Source organism: Euphorbia lathyris, chromosome 7, assembly GCF_963576675.1.
Source record: "Euphorbia lathyris chromosome 7, ddEupLath1.1, whole genome shotgun sequence".
In the NCBI taxonomy this organism is placed as follows: domain Eukaryota; kingdom Viridiplantae; phylum Streptophyta; class Magnoliopsida; order Malpighiales; family Euphorbiaceae; genus Euphorbia; species Euphorbia lathyris.
In genome coordinates this window covers 83,262,205-83,274,091 of record NC_088916.1, presented here as the reverse complement: position 1 = coordinate 83,274,091, position 11,887 = coordinate 83,262,205, and the positions used below count along the sequence as shown (strand labels likewise).

General features: G+C 37.5%; 1 pseudogene; it reads right to left on the bottom strand.

Moving 5' to 3' along the window:
- Positions 1-584: 584 nt before the first annotated feature.
- Positions 585-4,400, bottom strand: LOC136200501 (protein DEFECTIVE IN MERISTEM SILENCING 3-like; annotated as a pseudogene).
- Positions 4,401-11,887: the final 7,487 nt, after the last annotated feature.

Genomic DNA, 11,887 nt, shown 5'->3' with positions numbered 1-11,887 from the left:
TCTATTCAATTTAATTGTAACACCAAAACTTAATTAAAGTCCAATCGTTGCACTATTGAGAATCAATTTCACTTTCAGAAACTAGTAAATTATTTATCCAAATTAATCATGTCCTCCCTACATCTGAAGCGAGAGCAAATGCTGTTGAAATCTGCAAAATACAACTCCAAGCGTTCCCCTGCCAATTTTTTTGGCAAGAGGTCGCTCCTAAGACTTGAACCCGTGACCTCTCGGTCACACAACAACAACAATGTTTACCGTTGCGCCAAGGCTCACCCTTTGAATCGACCATTCTAGACAAAATAGGTATTTCTTTTCCTTTGTATGATAGTTGTACAAAAATTGGGGGAAGAAAAATCCATGCACCAAATATCATGAGTTGAATTTGGAAGGTCATAGGCTAACGCTATGAACCGTATAGGTGGCCTATTATAATCGAATTATAGCACATACATAATTCTACAATCTATCACGATTCAGAAAGACATTTCTTTCTTAGTGCATTTAAACTACCTACATGCAGAAAGAAAATTCCGAAATACCACAAAATGAGATATTGTAAACAAATGAAATTCACCATTAGATCCAATTGGAAGACAATTTCATGTCAATAATGAAAGCAAAATACTTACCGATTCCCCAAGGAAAAGAAACCATTAGGCTTAATAATCCCTCCATCCAGTGAAATTGCTCCATCACTTATAAGTGGAAGAGCTAGTAGCATCTCCTCCCTACTTTTATAAACTTGCAGGCGAGAAAAGAGGCTGTAAAATAGAGTCTCTTTGAGGCTATAGACATCAGATACATACAACAAATTCATGTAATCCACATGGATCATGTTAACAGCGAAACCAATAAATCCAGGTGGGCACTCGCCATTAGGCAATTTTGGCTGTAGAAGATCAAGCCTTCTTTGAGGGTCATCATCCACAAATTCACCACAGTAAGGTCTACAAGGGAAAAAAAGTTTGTAATTCAAGAGCTGAATTCCAAACAGCAATAAAGAAAAGAAAGAGATACATGCCTTAAATTTTCGAGACAAATGACAAGAAATCGACCATCCAGAGTCCGTCCGATAGTAGTACCAAAGACTTGAATTCCAGAATCACTATTTATATGGCCTTCCTTGTCATAAGTTTCAAGAGCTTTAACACCTTCGTAAGTCTTGCAAACAATTCCTAGCATTGTCTCTACTCCTAAGTACTCTGAAAGAAGTCTGCAATTAAGAAAGAATAAGTAAAAGTAGATTGAAAACAGTGCAGATAACTAACAACAACTGCATTATCATGCAGCTCTTTAAAGCAAAGATCAGCGTGGCAGTAAGTACGGAGGCATTTCACTGATTGAAAATAATAAGAGCTCTTGGAATTGTGGAGTACATAGATTAACTGACTACATTAGAACAAGGAATAGTATGCTATATCAGCAAGTAAACTAATCATAAGACTTATTTCATAGAAGAGGAAGAATCTACATGTTAGATAGATAGTAAATATCAATAACAGATAACATGCAACTTCAAACTATCCTGCTAAGATTATCATCATCCACCTTGCCCTAAGTAGCAACAATACCAAGCACATCGTTAGTGAATGCGAGTTGAGGTGCATGAGTACCATGATGTGTTGTCAGCTGACACGGAATGCCTGCAGCAGAAGTTTCATGCTGTAGAATCTGCTTTACTGTTTCTTCCTCACTCTGATTGGAGGAATGGCTTTCACTTTCACCACTAGGAGGTCTTGCGGAGTGATACTTACCAAGAATAACTAAAGGAAACTTGTCAGTATAAAAAAAAATGAAAATGGAAAGAGATATTATGCATCACAAATCATTATACACATAAAATCTGCAAACAATTCTATCATCTAAAAGTAAATCCTTTTATTCGGAAACACTGGCTGGAAGTTGAGATAAAAAAACTGCTCACACTATAAGTTCTGAGCTTTGGATTGAGTTACGGGTCCTTGACTATGAAATCAAGAAGTAAATCTTCTTTTCTTTTTCGACCTAGCTTACCTATAATGAGAATTAATTTCCTGACCTCAGAATTTGTTTTTCAAATGAGGAGTACAAAAGGCAGACTTGAACTAGGACTCCTGCTCATATTATCATTCAAACTTCCTAAATAAAAATTCTAAAATAAAATCATACCCCTATTAGAATTAAAACTTCCTAAATAACAATTCTGATAATAAATTCCTACTCCTCAAGGACTAAGACTTCCTAAATAAATAACAATTATGAAACTAGTAAGTCCTAAACCTAATCAAAATAACGATTTATTATGATATAGACTAGCTACAACAGTTTTAACATTGCCTTCCCCTACAAAAATGAGTGTGATCTCATGCACAAAGATGATAACTGGAGCTACTTTCACCAAAGCATCAGTTGGTGATAGGATCTTCATCATCTGGTTCTAGTAAAGGTTCATACTGATGTCCTCATGTATATGATTAGTCATAATTATAACAAATCCTCTTAGTCTTTCGTTTCTCTAAACCGTCCTTCCACTGTTGGCCAACAGTCCCATCTTGATAATTTCTCTTTTTTCATATAGCCTTGGCAATTCAGCAGACTTATGCAACTCTACTTTAACCACTATTGTGCCTTTCAGCCCACTCAGGAATATTCCGACCTCCTGTTTTGCCATCGAAATGCTCATCCTCGCGTCCTTGCCGGTAGGTGTTCAAATCGTCCTAATCCTCAATTGTGCCTATCTGTTTAACTTTCACCAATTCTCCAATTGTATCATCCTGGATTGATGGTCCAAACCTCTGGATTGAAACTCTTCCAATGTCAACTGCAGTTTACCCCTCTCTTTGTGAATCATGATTCAGCACCTCCTTCCAAGCGGAAGGAAGCTAGTACCGCATTTTCTTCTTCAACAGTGTGTTGATGCTTATTAAAATGCTCACACATATGCAACCAACCAGCTCAAGGGATCATATGACCCACCAAACTTAGAAAATCCAGTTTCTAGAATTTTGGAAGCAGACCTCCTCTGCGGTCGTATTCTACTGTCCACCCTCCAATCTCCTTCCTTGTTGTGATAATTTCTAGTTTGAGTACCATGGCCTCCACCTTTGGCCTGTCTTTGCAATATGAAGCTCAAAAAGGCTTCAAACTGTTTTTCCACATTACTTGATTCAGCCATAACTTGCTCTAATACCACTTTGTTAAGCTCCTAAACTTTGGATCAAATTACGGATCCTTGAACCTTGAAATCAGGAAGTGAATCTTACTTCTTTTTCTTTCGAGCTAGTATGATGAGAATTAATTAATGCAGCTCGTTAGAGAGAAACCCGGATCTCTATGATGAGAACTCCTGACCTCTGAATTTGTTTTTCAAATAGTACTTTACCAATGATAAATGGTTCCTTTCTGTAATAGTACAAAAGGCAGACTTAAACTAGGATTCCTATTCTATTAGATTTAACACTTCCTAAATAAAAATTCTGAAAACAAACTCCTATCCTATTAGAATTAGAACTTCCTAAATAATAGTTCTGAAAATAAACTCCTATTTCTACTAATACTAAGACTTCCTAAATAAATGATAATTCTGAAAATAACAATTTCTAAATAAATTTACTCTGATTTAGACTAGCTACAACAGTTTCCTAACAACATCATTTTCGGTTTATATCACCAAAAACTTTACTGAAATATCTTGTCTAATTAAATTAACTAAAACATTGAAGGAAACAGTATATACGAATGATAGATCTAAACATTGTCACCACAGTAGTTAAAGCACATGGAGAACCAAGAATTAAAAACAGGTGACTCAGTTGAATTTTTTAGGTAGCTACCATGCTTAAATTAAAAACCATTACACTACACAACATAAATTTGTTCCTAGATGTGCTTTTATCCAAGTGAACAACACATGCAAATACTTCTTAGCTGAGTAATCTTCAAGAAGAACTAATCCTCTAGAAAAGGCACAAAAAATAAAATTTAGCATACCTTGCAGATCAAGTATTGAGGTTACTAATTTGTTTCATTGACTTTTCAAAATTTTCAAGTTATCCTCATGCTGTTTGATTTTGATTCCTGCTGCTTGTAGATCATCTTGAAATTTCTGCAAATGTTACAATTTAATAATTAGTTCTTTGACCTACTTTACATTGTAAATAAGCTCCAGTAACTTAAAGGATGTCTAAAAAACGAACAAATTGCAATGTGAAATTTCTGTTTTTTTTTTACAAATGTCAACTCCATAAAACAAAATATAAATAAGAGAAGAATTGCTTTTGAATTACACCCACATCACAACAAAATGTAAAGATGCTATGCAAACTGAAAACCTTAGAATTGTATGTGATGGATTGGGCTTGCATAGAACCACCATTTTGCATTTCATTACTTGGGATAATACTAGCTTCTTCTTTCATTAGAGCTCACAAATCCTGCGGAAACACTCTACGTAAGAATTACAGTAGAAGCAAAAGGATCGACTTAGCATTTGCAAGAACATATCATCTCAAAGAGCAACAAGAATATGTTCCTTACACAAATAGGTAAAGCAAGGCACATTTGTATGCATCACAGTGCACCTCAAGAAATGATAAAAAGCCGACAAACAAAAACCATATTTACTAATAATAGAAAATGGTCATAGTAATCTTCTGAAATCTAAAGGTGATAAAAGTCTAAAACATATGAAGCCTCAGACATAATTTCTTTATGGTCTCACTACATATAGTGAACAAATTAAAAGCCTTCAAAGCTTATCCTCTCAATTAATGTCCTAACTATTGGAAGATGAAGTCGTCAAAATTAGCTACAAAGTTTAAAAGTTCTCTACCATTCAGAAACAAGGGTTGACAATTTAATTTCTTTGATAACACCAATGCAAGCATATACATGGCTTCTACTCTTCTAGATGTCAACCCATATTTGAAGTTTTTACATTTCAAGCTGTAAATTCCATCTTTTTATGCCTTTAACACTGTGAATGATTTAAAGCCTGGATTCATCTTAGGGCTATGGAAAACTTTCAAAATATAGTTCACTAAGTGAAGCAAAATGAAGCAGGAAAAAACAAATAGCGAAAAAGGGAAACAGAATCCAGCCACACTAATCACGAGCCTTCTTAGGGTCTCCAAATTTATCATTCTCATTTAAGCAATAATTCAAAGAAACTTCCATGATTTTCAAACAACAATCACAATGAAAAATCATTTTCCAAGCCAAGAGCATACAACTTTCACCAGAATTACAGCTCTACTATGAAGCACCGATACGGGTAGGCTCGATACGGCAAATTTTATATATAATTAATAATATATATATATCATTTATAATGAAAATTCAAAAGATACATAAATATATAAATCACAAATCATATTCACAAAGTCATTATAAAAACAGAAATAATACTCTCAAGTCATTATAAAACCACAAATAACATCTATAATATTAACTAATAAGTAATTAATTCATAGCAGATCGACCAGATGAGAGGAAAAACTCGATCAAAGCAGATCCACCAGATGAGAGGGATCGACTTGAACAAAGCAATCGAGGAAGACAACTGATTGCACAGAACCACTTAACAGAAGAACTCGACCAGATGAGGGAAAAGATTTAGGAATTTCAATTTTGTTAGGGTTCAATCGCATCGCACAGAAGAGATTTTCAATTTTAGTTTAGGGTTCAAAACTAGTAATCCTGAGATTATTTCATTTTAATCCTTATATTTTTTGAGTTTTAAAAAAAAACCCTTATACTTTCGAAGTTTTTTAAAAAAAAAACCCTAAAATATCCCCGAAGTGTCCCTGGTGTGTCCCCGCATATCCCCTCATTTAAAGAAAAAGGGGATACTCCCAGGCGTGTCCGTACGTATCCCGCGGAATCCCCTCACCCGGAGTATCGGATACGCGTACGATGACCTCCGGAAAGTATCAGTGCTTCATAGCAGCTCTAAGACCATCTCCAACCTAGCATCAAACCGTATGCATCAAAATACGGTCATTTATCATCAAATTTGATGCTCCATCAAATTTTTTGATGGAGCATCATTTAATAAAATAATATTATTTATTTTCTTTTTCATTTATTTTATATACATAAAAACCAGAAATCAAAAATCATTTAACACTAATAATCAATCCATACAAAATCATTTAACTCTAATAATGATGAAATGGGTTGGAGTAAAAACATTGTAGCAACATCAAAACAGAGAGAGAAAATGATGAAAACATGGTTTGATGCAGTAAATTTGATGAAATGTGTTGGAGATGGTCTAAGCCTGGTTAGTTGGAAACTAAAAAGAACTGTTCATTAAACCTGAAAGGCAGTATTACCATCCATACGTGATTCAGATCAACGCGGTTAGGTGTTGACAACAACAAATTTAACTTGTCAAACTAATTTTTGTGACTCACTTATATACCAAGTAAAACAAAATTCACTTGAAATTATCTGATTATCGATTTATAAACATCCATACAAAACAATTTTTCTTAGCAAGAGGAATTGAGTCCAATTTATATTAGAAAATTGGAATTATCCCAATGATCAAAGAAAATTAAGCAATTAAAAAGAACCAGACGACAGTTCAAAAAAAAAAAAAAAGAACCAGACGAATTCCATCTTAAATTACAAAATGCACAACTGTAAAATTATGGACACTAATTTGGTCGCTCCAACAATGAGCTTACCCAGAAATATAAGTATAGAATTCCTGAGCGTTAAAGACCTAGGATGGCCAAACAAGAAGACTGTGCAAGGCAATGAACTGTGGCACTGAGGGAGAGATCCGAGTGAATTGAAGAGCATGAAATCTGGGTTTGTAGTGGATCTGGGGAGTTTAAGTCAACTTCCTCTCAAATAAAAAGCTAAATAAATAATTGGGTAAATTCCAAAAACAACCCCTGTGGTTTGATGTTGTTCCAAAAAAACCCCTTGTGGTTTGTTATTACAAAAAAAAAGGACTGTGGTTTGCGCCGTTAACCAAAAAACGGAAAATGACTTAACGTTGTTAAAATGCTGACGTGGCACAGGGGTAAGGTTGGAAATTCGATTTTTTTTTAATTTTTAATTTTTCTTTTTCTTTTTCTTTTTTCTTTTTCTTTTTCTTTTTTTCTTTTTCTTTTTCTTTTTCTTTTTCTTTTTCTTTTTCTTCCCTTCTCCCTTCTTCTTCCTTCTCTCCTCCTCCTTCTTCCTTCTCTTCTTCTTCTTCTTCTTCTTCTCTTCTTCTTCTTTTTTTTTAAATTTCTGAAATTTTATTTTTTTTATTTTTTCTTTTTCTTTTTCTTTTTCTTTTCCTTTTCCTTTTCCTTCTTCTTCTTCTCCTCCTCCTCCTCCTCCTCTTTCTTCCCTTCTTCTTCTTCTTCTTCTTCTTCCTTCTTCTTCTTCTTCCTTCTTCTCCCCTCCTCCATTCTTCTTCTTCTTCATCCCTCTTCTTCTTCCTTTATTTTTTTCTTTTTTTTTTTAAGTTTCGGAAATTTCCCCAGATTTCTTCGGAAATCTGGAAATTTCCAGAAATCTGTAAATTTTCCAGATTTTCGACGGAAATCTGGAAAATTTCCAGATTTCCAAATTTCCGTATGAAATCTGGAAAATTCCAGATTTCTGACGGAAATCTGGAAATTTTCCAGATTTCCGAAGAAATCTGGAATTTTCCCGAAATCTGGAAGATTTCGGGAAAATTCCAGATTTCTTCGAGTAAGGGAATTTAAAAAAAAAAGAATAGAAAAAAAGAAGAAGAAAAAGGAGGAAGAAGAAAAAGGAAGAAGAAAGAAGAAGAAGAAGGAGGAGAGAAGGAAGAAGGAGGAGGAGAGAAGGAAGAAGAAGGGAAAGGAAAAGAAGAAAAAGAAAAAGAAAAAGAAAAATTAAAAAAAATAAAATTTCAGAAATTTAAAAAAAAAAGAAGAAGAAGAGAAGAAGAAGAAGAAGAAGAAGAAGAAGAAGGAGAAGAAGAGAAGGAAGAAGGAGGAGGAGAGAAGGAAGAAGAAGGGAGAAGGGAAGAAAAAGAAAAAGAAAAAGAAAAAAGAAAAATAAAAAAAATAAAAAAAATCGAATTTCCAACCTTACCCCTGTGCCACGTCAGCATTTTAACACCGTTAAGTCATTTTCCGTTTTTTAGTTAACGGCGCAAACCACAGTCCTTTTTTTTGTAATAACAAACCACAAGGGTTTTTTTGGAACAACATCAAACCACAGGGGTTGTTTTTGGAATTTACCCTAAATAATTTAAATAGTTTCTTTTTTGAAACCAAACAAAATGTTATTAAGAAATTAAAAAAGATTTATTACAAACTATAGAAACCAACAAATCATGGATAGAAAATCACTAAAGAAACTAGCATTGGCAATCTATGTTCCACAACGTCTTTGCTCAACCCGGGCATTTCATCATAATTCCAAGCGAAACAGTCTTTGAAATCCTGAAGCAAACTCATAATGGCCTCTTTCAACGTTGGGGATAGTAGGCTACTAACAAATGTAACCCGAGGTTCCTCTTCTGTTCCTAGATTTACTTCGTCTAAAGGATCGACTGCCATGGAACCTTCATCTTCTAACTTTGGGTTTGCCCTCTTCAGATCTTGTAGTTGGATTTCTTCTCCTTGAGGATTCAGTTCTGTTATTCCTTTGGGGGTTTCGACTTCTGAGACCCTCATGTCGTTTTCTTGGTACAGTTTTTCCGCTAGTTGTTGGGCATTCAATTTTGATATAGCGGCTGAAGCTACCGCTTCTTTTCCCTATTTTGTGTTAATCATGGAATTTCTTTAATAATCGGTTCATTACGGACTGGCCTTCGGCGAGGCACGATTGCCGTTGGCTTTAGGATGTTCTTAATCTCTTCGCCACATGATTGCTCTTTGTGATTGGACCCAACTCGGATTGGGCCAACAGATTCCTCGTAGAGTCTGGCTTCGACCACATCGAAGTAAGCTTCGAATGGCTTCTCGTTTGCCCGAACAACTTCCACCTCGTCTCCCTTCCAAAATAGAAGGAGTTGGTGTAATGACGAGGGGATGCATGAGTTGGAATGAATCCAATCTCTCCCTAAAACCGCCTGATAGCTCGCAGTTGAATTTACCACGAAGAAAGCAGCCATGGCAGTGTGAGAGCCAATGGTGAGCTCCAAAGGCAGGACACCATATGTCTTCGCAATTTCTCCCGTGAAGGCTGAAACTGACACCTCTGACGAGATTATATCTTCCTCCGATTTTCATAAGGCTAGGAGCATCTTCATCGGCATGATGTTAACGGCTGATCCATTATCGATGAGCACTCTGGAGATTGGTTTGCCATCTACGTGAGCCTTGACGTATAAAGGTTTAATATGGCGGTTCATCCTTGGAGTGGGCTTGTCAAAATAAACCCTCTTCATACCCTCTTCACTCGATGCGCTCGGTATCGTGTCTTCTTGCTCCTTATGCTTGAGTCTGGGGACTTCCTCCTTGGTGTCTTCCCCTCTAAAAGCCGAAGGTAAGATTAAAAAGGTAGCTGCACACTCTATCCGTATGATGAAATCTCCAACCCGGATCTGGAGGTTTTTCTCTTGGTTTTTTCCTCCTCCTTTCGCATCATTAGAGTTGGCGCTGGATGATTCCTTTCGATCATTTCTCTTTTCTGCCTCTCTTTTCCTTAATCTTCTTTTCGCGTTTTTGGAGAGAGGCCTTGGGAACTTCTTGTGGCTATTCAATTGTCATTGATCGATGGGCAACGTGCTCGAAGGTGTCACAAAACGTGGTCGTTGTTGTTGTTGTTGCACATCTCTTTTCTTTGTATTTTGTGATTGCCTTGAACTTTCCTCCAACTTAGACGATATCGCTTTTGGCACCCATATCTGCTGGGTCTTTAGGTCGCAACGTTGCTTTCCTTTGCCCCCCCACACTAGCGAAGTGGCATTGATCATGTTGGCTACTGGGAATGGGTCATCGTCGATCAGCATGCTTTCCTTCTTCTCCGGGAATTGGAGTATCCCGTGGTTAATCCTATCCCGCACGACATTTCTAAAACCAAAACAAGCTTGAGTATTATGGCTCTAGTTGTCGTGATACTTACAATAATCTCTTCCGCGTATATCATCTTTGGATGGGATCACGTGTCTAGGCGGTAACGTGATGAACTTTTCTTTTAACAAGTAATCGAAAATCTCTTCCGTCTTTGAGACGTCAAAAGTATATTGGGTGGTCGGATTTCTTTTGACTACCTCTACTGTTTTGGGATTTTTTAACAACATGGGACATGTTCGAGATCCGGTGTTTGTTAAATCGGCGATGGCTACCTCATGTGTTTGTACATCCCCTTGATAACTTCCCATCGAGTTCTTCTTGCGTCGATGATCTTCTCTCATCAGTTCCTCATACTTCGAAACCTTGGCCACCAACTCATAATAGTCGTGAAAATCAATCCCCTGAAATTTCTTCCGGTTCTCGAATTCTAGTCCACGTTGGGCAATCTTTACGAATTCGACCTCGGGGATATTGATTCGACATCGATGTCGCATCTTTTTGAATCGGTTGATAAAATTTTCAACCGGTTCCCCATGTCGCTGCGTCATTCGGGACAGTTCCGCCACACAAACTTTGGGCTCCGTCCGGTAGAATTGGTTGTGGAAGAGCCTTTCCATTTGCTCCCATACGTGAATGGACCCTGATGGCAAAGTGACATAGCAGGAGAACGCCGGTCCCGTTAATGATCCTGGGAATAGTCGCAGGCGCAACATGTGGAAGTTCGTATCCATGCTCAAACCACTGCACTAAAAGGTGAAGCGTGCCACATGTTCTACGTTGGATTGCCCTTCCTCTCCTGAAAATAAAGTGAAATCAGGGACTCTAAAATTGTGAGGTAAGGGATAGAGTTGGTCATACTGCCGTGGGTACGGTTTTTGGAATTCGGGTCGGTACACCTCCCTCACGGCTGGCCCATAAATCTCTTGGACGATGTTCTTTATGCGTTGGGCCTCTCCTACGTTGTTGGTGGGTTCCACGCGTGTGTGCATCGTCCGTTGTGGGTGAAAGCTGCTTCCTCTCCCATTGCCCCCCGAGTTACGAGTATAGCTCTCCTCGTAATGTTCGGCATGGTTACTAGGCCTAGTATGAGACCTAAACTGTTGTTGAGGTGGTGGGACTTGAACGGGTTCTGGGCTGATCCTATCGCCGCGCTCATCGAACCTGAGGTTTTCTTCTCAGATTGGTGGAGGGGTATACCTTTAACTGGCACCTGAGATCGGCGTTCCTTTTCCATTGCTTGCTGGTCCTTGGGATCTTGACTTTTGTGAGAAAAGCTCGGCACATTTTTCTGGGATTTTGCCGATTTCTCCGGTTAAATCGACAATCCTCTCCTCGAGGGTCAGAACCTTGTTGGAATCGTTTATCGCCTCGCTGTTAGCTTTGAACATGGCCTCGTTGCTAGCTTGCATTGCGCTGTATATAGCCTCATGATTCTCTCTCATGGATTGTGAAAACCCATGTAGAAATTGGTTGATTTGCTTCTCCATATTTGCTATAAATGGTGCCAAGTCGAATATGGGCGGGCCTTGAGGTGGTTGTTGGTTTGTATCGCGACTATGACTCACAGTCTCGGCCACAAAGCCTTCGGACATTCCGGACTCATTGTTACGGCCTTGGTTTTGATTTTGACTCTCTTCGGAGTCCGATGGAATTGGATCTTTCCCGGTGTTCTTCCTAGGAGGCATCCTTCGTGAGTACTTATAGATAAAAATGATGAAATCGAGTTAGTAATCTAGTGTTGAGAGAGAAAGAACAAGAAAATAAATAAACACTTATTGATGGAATAAAAGCAAAGCATGAAAAACAAGTAGTTTAAAAACTGAATGAAAAATACATACGTGGTATGAAAAGAAACGGGCTTTTAAAATTTTTGGTAAAAAAAAAACAAAGGTCCCACTGGGCGTGCC